The following is a 9,968-nucleotide window of genomic DNA, read 5'->3' as shown; positions in this document are numbered from 1 at the left end:
ACTTTTTCTCCACTTTTTTCTCCACTTTTTCTCCACTTATTCTCCACTTATTCTCCACTTTTTCTCCAATTTTTCCTCCACTTTTTCTCCACTTTTTTCTCCACTTTTTCTCCAATTTTTCCTCCACTTTTTCTCCACTTTTTTCTCCACTTATTCTCCACTTATTCTCCACTTTTTCTCCACTTTTACTCCACTTATTCTCCACTTTTTCTCCACTTTTTCTCCATTTTTTTCTCCACTTTTTCTCCACTTTTTCTCCACTTATTCTCCACTTATTCTCCACTTTTTCTCCACTTTTTCTCCACTTTTTTCTCCACTTTTTCTCCACTTTTTCTCCACTTTTTTCTCCATTTTTTCTCCACTTTTTCTTCACTTTTTCTCCACTTTTTCTCCACTTTTTCTCCACTTTTTCTCCACTTTTTCTCCACTTTTTCTCCACTTATTCTCCACTTTTTCTCCAATTTTTCCTCCACTTTTTCTCCACTTTTTTCTCCACTTTTTCTCCAATTTTTCCTCCACTTTTTCTCCACTTTTTTCTCCACTTTTTCTCCACTTTTTCTCCACTTTTTCTCCACTTATTCTCCACTTATTCTCCACTTATTCTCCACTTTTTCTCCACTTTTTCTCCACTTTTTCTCCACTTTTTCTCCACTTATTCTCCACTTATTCTCCACTTATTCTCCACTTTTTCCTCCACTTTTACTCCACTTATTCTCCACTTTTTCTCCACTTTTTCTCCATTTTTTTCTCCACTTTTTCTCCACTTTTTCTCCACTTTTTCTCCACTTATTCTCCACTTATTCTCCACTTATTCTCCACTTTTTCTCCACTTTTTCTCCACTTTTTTCTCCATTTTTTCTCCACTTTTTCTCCACTTTTTCTCCACTTATTCTCCACTTATTCTCCACTTTTTCTCCAATTTTTCCTCCACTTTTTCTCCACTTTTTCTCCATTTTTTCTCCATTTTTTCTCCATTTTTTCTCCACTTATTCTCCATTTTTTCTCCACTTATTCTCCACTTATTCTCCACTTTTTCTCCACTTTTTCTCCACTTTTACTCCACTTATTCTCCACTTTTTCTCCACTTTTTCTCCATTTTTTTCTCCACTTTTTCTCCACTTTTTCTCCACTTATTCTCCACTTATTCTCCACTTTTTCTCCACTTTTTCTCCACTTTTTTCTCCACCTTTTCTCCACTTTTTCTCCACTTTTTTCTCCATTTTTTCTCCACTATTTCTCCACTTTTTCTCCACTTTTTCTCCACTTATTCTCCACTTATTCTCCACTTTTTCTCCAATTTTTCCTCCACTTTTTCTCCACTTTTTTCTCCACTTTTTCTCCAATTTTTCCTCCACTTTTTCTCCACTTTTTTCTCCACTTTTTCTCCACTTTTCCTCCACTTTTTCTCCACTTTTTTCTCCACTTTTTCCTCCACTTTTTCTCCAATTTTTCCTCCACTTTTTCTCCACTTTTTTCTCCACTTTTTCTCCACTTTTTCTCCAATTTTTCCTCCACTTTTTCTCCACTTTTTTCTCCACTTTTTTCTCCACTTTTTTCTCCACTTTTTCTCCACTTTTTCTCCACTTTTTCTCCACTTTTTCTCCACTTTTTTCTCCACTTTTTCTCCACTTTTTCTCCACTTTTTCTCCACTTTTTCTCCACTTTTTCTCCAATTTTTCCTCCACTTTTTCTCCACTTTTTCTCCATTTTTTCTCCACTTTTTCTCCGTTCTTTTTCTATGGTCGGTCTACCCATTAGCTCTGCCATGCATACTGTAGCTCTACACCTACTGCACATGTTACTTTATGATTGACATCTTTTTCGTACCAGAGCTGTCTAAGCCTACTCTGACCCCATATTTGTCATTACTATATTGTCCTTGTACTGTATTATGACATTTGTATCATGTGTTTCATTTCTTGCTGTGTTGCAATTTTTTTGCTGCATCCCAATTGTACCTCTACATTGTTCGAGTTTATGTTATTGTTCTCTCACTCTTATGTGATACTGATTATTGTCATTTTTCATGATTACATGCAGAAAAGTCCAATCTGACGAAGGCTCAGGCCGAAACGTCATTTGTAACTTGTTTTGGACAAAAACATATATGCTTATGAAAAATTTTTTTTTCTTAATACGGACCAATAAAGAGTGATTTTGCATTACTATCCGTTGTGACTTACTGACTTAGTCTGGGAGATTTAGAGTGCCGAGGTTACTCACTAATTTTATCTATTATTACCTCTGAGCATCTATATACCAGTGAGCAGAGCTTCCTCTACAGTAGTTCTCCTGATTAGGCATGCCCTTACCTCATGAGCAGGGCATTGCAGCTTTGGTAGCAACTATTACGACATGGACTCTGCTGCTGTGGACCCGGGGAGAGTGAGTGCAGATTCATTGCACCCACACTCCTCACATGAAGGGTCCGCACTCCTAGAAAATGGGGGATACGTTCCCTGAGTGTCTCCCCCCCATATTCTAGACGGTCCAGAGTCGTCGTGGGACCCCTTTATTTTTTTTCTTACAATAAATTGGTGAAAGAGGAAATGTTTTGGGGACTGTTTTTTCAAATAAATTTCTTTTGTCGATTTTTTTTTTTTTGTTAGTACTGACAGTTTATGATGTTGGGTATCTAATAGACGCCATGACATCACAAACTGCTGGGCTTGATCTCAGGTGACTTTACAGCTAGTATCAACCCGATTTATTACCCCGTTTGCCACTGCACCAGGGCACGGGATGAGCTGGGGTGAAGCGCCAGGATTGGCGCATCTAGTGGATGCGCCACGTCTGGGGTGCCTGCGGCCTGCTATTTTTAGGCTGTGAAGGCCCAATAACTATGGACCTTCCCACCCTGAGAATACCAGACCACAGCTGTCCGCTTTACCTTGGCTGGTGATCCAATTTGGGGGAGACCCTACTTTTATTGTGTAATTATTAATATTTATAAAATAATTATAAAAAAGAGCCTGAGGGGACCTCCACATTGGATCCCCAACCACGGTAAAGCTGCCAGCTGTGGTTTTCAGGCTACAGCCGTCTGCTTTACCCTAGCTGGCTATCAAAAATGGGGGGACCCAATGTCATTTTTTTTTTAACTATTTTTTAAATAGAAAAAATTAATGGGCTTCCCTGTATTTTGATTGCCAACCAAGGTATCGGCAGGCAGACTGGGGTGGCAACCCATAGCTGTCTGCTTTATCTGCGCTGAGAATCAAAAATACCGCGGAGCGCTACGTCATTTTTTTAAAGATTTATTTTTACAGCACTGTGATGTCCAGCAATCAAAATACAGGGAAGCCCATTTTATTTTTAGTTATTTAAATAAATAATTAAAAAAATATATATGGGCTCCCGCTGCATTTTTTGTATTGCTAGGTAAGGGTAATCCAAGCAGCTACTGGCTGCTAACCCCCACTGCTTGGTGTTACCTTCACTGGCAATGGAAAATCCAGGGAAGCATTTTTTATTTTTTTTGCCAAAAAACTACAAAAAAAGGACGTGAGCTTCGCCATATTTTTGTATGCTAGCCAGGTATAGCAGGCAGGTGCTGGAAGAGTTGGATACAGCGCCAGAAGATGGCGCTTCTATGAAAATGCCATTTTCTGAGGCGGCTGCAGACTGCAATTCGCAGCAGTGGTGCCCAGAAATCTCAGGCCAACCTGTGCTGCGGATTCCAATCCCCAGCTGCCTAGTTGTACCTGGCTGGACACAAAAATGGGGCGAAGCCTACGTCATTTGTTTTCTAATTATTTCATGAAATTCATGGAATAATAAAAAAAGGGCTTCCCTTTATTTTTGGTTCCCAGCCGGGTACAAATAGGCAACTGGGGGTTGGGGGCAGCCGTACCTGCCTGCTGTACCTGGCTAGCATACAAAAATATGGCGAAGCCCACATAATTTTTTCAGGGGGCAAAAAACTTCTGCATACAGTCCTGGATGGAGTATGCTGAGCCTTGTAGTTCTGCAGCTGCTGTCTGTCTGTATGGAGAAGAGCAGACAGCATCTGCAGAATTACAAGGCTCAGCATACTCCATCCAGGACTGTATGCAGAATTTTTTTTCCCACCAAAAAAATGACGTGGGCTTCGCCATATTTTTGTATGCTAGCCAGGTACAGCAGGCAGCCACGGGCTGCCTCCAACCCCCAGTTGCCTATTTGTACCCGGCTGGGAACCAAAAATATAGGGAAGCCCGTTTTTTTTAATTATTTCACTTATTTCATGAAATAATTAAAAAACAAATGACGTGGGCTTCGCCCCATTTTTGTGTCCAGCCAGGTACAACTAGGCAGCTGGGGATTGGAATCCGCAGCACAGGTTAGCCCGAGGTTTCTGGGCGCCTCTGCTGCGAATTTCAGTCCGCAGCTGTCCCAGAAAATGGCGCTCTCATAGAAGCGCCATCATCTGGAGCTGTATCCAACTCTTCCAACAGCCCTGGAGCCGGGTGGCTTGTTGGGTAATCATGAGTTAATACTGGCTTTGTTTTACTAGCCAGTATTAAGCCAGAGATTCTTAATGTCAGGCACGTTTGACCCGGCCATTAAGAATCTCCAATAAAGGGTTAAAAAAAAACACCACACAGAGAAAAAATACTTTAATAGAAATAAATACACAGACACATTAGAGACTCCATCTTTATTACCCCCTGTCAGCCCTCCACGATCCTGCTCTTCTGTCTTCTTTCTTTCTAGTGTAGTAGTAGTGACGATTGTAGTGAGGATGAGTTTACCCAGCTCATCACTTGGGGCTGGGGAACCTCATCCTCACTACAATCATCACTACAAACGGGAAGCAGCGTGCAGCGTGCAGATCAGTGCTGGCTGTCAGCGGTAACAGCGGTAAAGGCCCCGTCACACTAAGGCTGGTTTCACACTACGTCTTTTTAACATCCGTTGAAAACGTTATTTTAACGGAAGTACGTATGTTTCAAAAACGCAACATGTAGCGTTTTTGAGCTCCGTCCAAGGACTGCAAATTGCTGGATCCTGACTATAACGCACGCAAACGCAGGTGAACGCTGGCGTGCTGATAGACAGGATCCTGCTTTGATACTGAGCATGCCCAGAAAGCACTTTGCATGGCCGGAACCTGAGTCCGGCCATTCATATTCATTCTCTCTCTCTCTCTCTCTCTCTCTCTCTCTCTCTCTCTCTCTCTCAGCAACGATAGGGATCGCTGGTAAGTTGCTAGGAGGTTGCTGGTGAGATGTCACACTAGCGACGCTCCAGCGATCCCACCAGCAACCTGACCTGGCAGGGATCGCTGGAGCGTGGCTACACGAGTTGCTGGTGAGCTCACCAGCAACCAGTGACCAGCCCCCAGCGCGGCGTGGAAGATGCTGCGCTTGGTAACTAAGGTAAATATCGGGTAACCAACCCGATATTTACCTTGGTTACCAGCGCACGCAGCTACACGTGCAGAGAGCAGGGAGCAGCGCACACTGAGCGCTGGCTCCCTGCTCTCCTAGTTACAGCACACATCGGGTTAATTACCCGATGTGTGCTGCAGCTAAATGTGCACAGAGCAGGGAGCAGCGCACACCGCTTAGCGCTGGCTCCCTGCTCTCAGACGCTGACAGACGCGTTACCATAGCAACGGTGCTCTCGGAGCCGCGGTTAGCGGTGACGTCACCGCTAACTGCGTTGCTATGGCAACCTCCGTTAATGACCGGCTGTGTCAGCCGGTCCCCAACGGAACGGGGAGTCGACCGTGTGGTAGAGCATGTCGCCGGTACACGGCGATACACATATGTGCACCGTGTACCGGAGAGATGCACTCGCAGGTCCTACATGACTCGTCATAGTCATGTGACCAGTCTGTAGCCAATGAGATAATAGCCACGTGACTGGTCACATGGCTATTTTGACGTCACGATAGGTCCTGCATCACTGCTGCAGTGCCAGTCACCGGGAGGATTCAGCGATCATCGGATGGAATAGCGGCAGGAGACAGAGTGCAGAAGGGATCGCGGGGACCGGTAAGTGTTATGGCAATGTTTATTAACTGTTTGTGTACATTTATAATGCATTTTTATGTGTTTGTGATTGCCTCCCATTATAGCCTATTGGTTCGAGTTCGGTTCGTCGAACGTTCGACGAACCGAACTCGAACGGGACCCCCGTTCGGCGAACCGACCTCGAGCCGAACCGCGACCGGTTCGCTCATCTCTACACCTCACATACGATTTCACCAACGACTCAGCAACGATCCGGGAACTGTGACGTAGTAGCGATCTTGTTCACGATCTCGTTATGTGTGACTGGACCTTAAGACAGAAGACTTTGGACTTACATTTTAAGCACCATTCCAGCACTGAAATAAAACAAAAAGTTTGATATTGTCGTACTGACCTTGAGAATCATGTTGCTTGATCATTTTTAACACACAATGAACGTCATGAAAACAAACCCTGAAAAACAATGGCAGAACTCTGCTTTTTTGGCTCCTTGGCCTTTGGAAGAAGGGAAGGAAAAAACAAAAGCAGAAAAACAAAATATTAACTGGTCTTTGACATGTTAAGGTAAATCACATTAAGGCCCCTTTCACACGTCAGTGATTCTGGTACGTTTGTGCTTTTTTTTAAACGTACCAGAATCACTGACATACGCAGACCCATTATAATCAATGGGTCTGCTCACACGTCAGTGATTTTTCACTGCACGTGTCTCTGTGCAGCGTACCCGCGTGTGCGTGATTGCTGCACGGAGACATGTCCATTTTTTTCTGGCATCACTGATGTTCCACGGACCACGCAGTTGTGTGGTCCGTGAAACACGTGCCAGAAAAAAACGTACATTTAAAATAACAAACATTTTAACTCACTCGGCGTCCAGCGATGTCCTCTGCAGCCCGTCCTCCCTGCTGCTTCTAAGCCGGCTGATTACTGTCGCGCATATTCATTATGCGCGACACAGCCGACCCGGAAGCAGCTGCTGCGGGGGTCAGCGCCGGCCGGATGCTGCGTCGCGGGAGCAATCAGCACCATGGAGAGCGGGAGCGCGCACAGGTGAGTTGATTTCTAAGTGCAATCACAGGCCACGGATAACGGAGCCCGGATTGCACTTAGACAACCCACGTGTGCCGTGGTTCACGGCACACGCAGGGACATGTGCGTGTTTTACACGCCAGTGAAAAACGTCACTGTTTTTCACTGACGTGTGAAACGGGCCTAACAATGAGCACAAATTGACATCCAGTGGAAGACAACACCGAAAATATTAAACTCCAAGTAAAATATACCTGCAGATTCGGGCAGAGAATGCACATTTATGGCAAGTTTAGTATACCTAGCTGTCAGTCATCTAACATGTGAGACTCTTGGTGCTTCCTGACCCACATGTTTTTTCCTCTTTCGGACTGGTTCATACGTTTATGTTTTCTACTAGCAGATGGTTTGTCAGGTATGTAATGTAATGTAATGGATGAATAAGTACAGTGGATTATTTTCAGATGGGAATCTCGTGACTTGTTGCAGTATTAGCCACTGCTTGTTTTCTGTGACCTGTGTTCTATATAGTTCTCAGCTTATCTTCTATGTTACAATATTTGTAGAGTTAATGTTCTTCATCCATGGGATAATTCTAACTGCACTGGCCCCAACCTGCTTGAGCTATTCTGAGGATTTGGCATACTCTACATAACTGCTCTGCCAGATTCTGGCAAAGTTTCAGAGCTGAACAGAAAATGTTATGTATGTCGGAGAGAGCCAAACAATACATGGGAAGCTTGTTCTCTCAGCATGTCTCTGAAACACAACAGGGTCAGGGGAGAGGCACAGGGACAGAGGTCGAATAATGTCGTGAAATGAATGGACTATGAGGGAAATGTAACCTATTGCTGAAATCATCGAAAGGTTTCATCAGTTCATTAAATATAAAGTTGTTCGACAGGAAAATAATAAACTAGTGAGGCATTATATGTTACATATTAAACATCATCAACTGTTTGCAGGCTTTCTTGTGCATCATGTTTAGAAGAGGCTTTCTTCTAGGACAACAGCCATGCAGATCAATTTAATGCAGTGTGCTGCGTATGGTCTGAGCACTGACAGGTGGATCCCCACCCCTGTAACCTCTGCAGCAATGCTATGATGCTGAGCATGTGCAGTGAACTTCTTTGGTCGACAATGGAGAGGCCTGTTCTGAGAGGAACCTGTCTTGTTAAACTGCTGTATGGTCTTGGCCACTGTGCTGCAGCTCAGTATCAGGGTGTTGGCAATCTTCTTATAACCTAGGCCATCTTTATGTGGAGAAAAAAAAATCTTTTTTTCAGATCCTCAGAGAATTCTTTGCCGTGAGGAACCATGTTGAACTTCCAGTGACCAGTGTGAGACAGTGTGTAACACCAAGTTTCATACACACCTGCTCCCCATTCACACCTGAGACCTTATAACACTGAGTCACATGACACCGGGGAGTGAAAATGGCTATTTGGGCACAATTTGTCCATTTTCACTTAGGGGTGTACTCACTTTTCTTACCAGCAGTTTAGTCATTAATGGCTGTGTATTCCTATAGTCTTAATTCATTATGCACACTAACTTCTAATGCATGAATGGCAAACTCCATTTTGAACACGCCTCTGTAGGTGGCGTAGGGGTGAGGGCGCCACCATATCTGCTTCATCTCCCAGACCTTTTGTTAGTGTAAGTTAAAATAGCAATTAGTTATTATTGATATTTATTCATAGGTTTTTGCCTATTGAATAACATGTTACAATTATATTAGGTTGTAATTTATTTAACATCTAGTATTTTATTGATAAGACATGAATATACTAAATATCATTATTTATTGTATAAAATATCTTTATTTTGACCATATACCATACATATTTACATACTTATCCTCTTTTTGTGCACTTTTGATAAATTAGCTGTACATTTAAGTTATAAATATATATATATAATTTTTCCACTGGAAATACATCTTTTTCAATTGTTTGTGCATTTATTTTTTACTTTATTTATTTATTTGAAATGAATAATGTGAATATACCACAAATTGTTATTTGTAAAGGCAGAAAAAATCCAGCGATGTAGATTCTAAAACATCCAAGACTTTATTTTTTCTTATTAAAAAACTTTCCACAGGGAAACAAAATTAGAAAACATAAAACCGGAGACAATTTACCTACGCCATCTCATTCGCGTCCAAACACAGACATGGTTCGTGACTGAATCCTTTCTCAATGTGTGTGTTGTGTGATGTTAGAATGTTAACCCCTCACGAGCTGTATCACAACCATTGTCATTTAATTTTCCTAGTTTCCTATTTTTCTATTTCTATAAGTTAGACATTATATATATATATATATATATATATATATATATATATATAAAAAAAAAGTAAGTAAGAAAAAATAAAGTCTTGGATGTTTTAGAATCTACATCGCTGGATATTTTCTGCCTTTACAAATAACAATTTGTGCAATATTCCCATCATTCATTTCAAATAAATAAATAAAATAAAAAATACACATATTATATGTATTTCCAGCGTAAAAATTATATATAACTTAAATGTACAGCTAATTTATCAAAAGTGCACAAAAAGAGGATAAGTATGTAAATATGTATGGTATATGGTCAAAATAAAGATATCTTATACAATAAATAATGATATTTAGTATATTCATGTCTTATCAATAAAATGCTAGATGTTAACAAAGAAATATATATAGATATATATATATATATATATATATATATATATATATATATATATATATATATGCAATATTTAAGTGAGCTTTGATATACTAAAACATTTTAAACACGACTATCACCCTTATTTATATTATTTATCATTTTAGATTTTTTTTTTAAGATTTTTTTCCCAAAAAAAAATATTCCTTTCTCCTTTTATACATAGTGGTACGTTACATTGTGTCTGATATTCAGACCTGCTGGTGTTCGGGTATTTAATGTAAAAATCCACCATGCCTCTCTATTTAACAATTTCCG

Source organism: Anomaloglossus baeobatrachus, chromosome 2 (assembly GCF_048569485.1).
Source record: "Anomaloglossus baeobatrachus isolate aAnoBae1 chromosome 2, aAnoBae1.hap1, whole genome shotgun sequence".
NCBI lineage: Eukaryota > Metazoa > Chordata > Amphibia > Anura > Aromobatidae > Anomaloglossus > Anomaloglossus baeobatrachus.
This window is presented reverse-complemented; position numbering follows the sequence as displayed.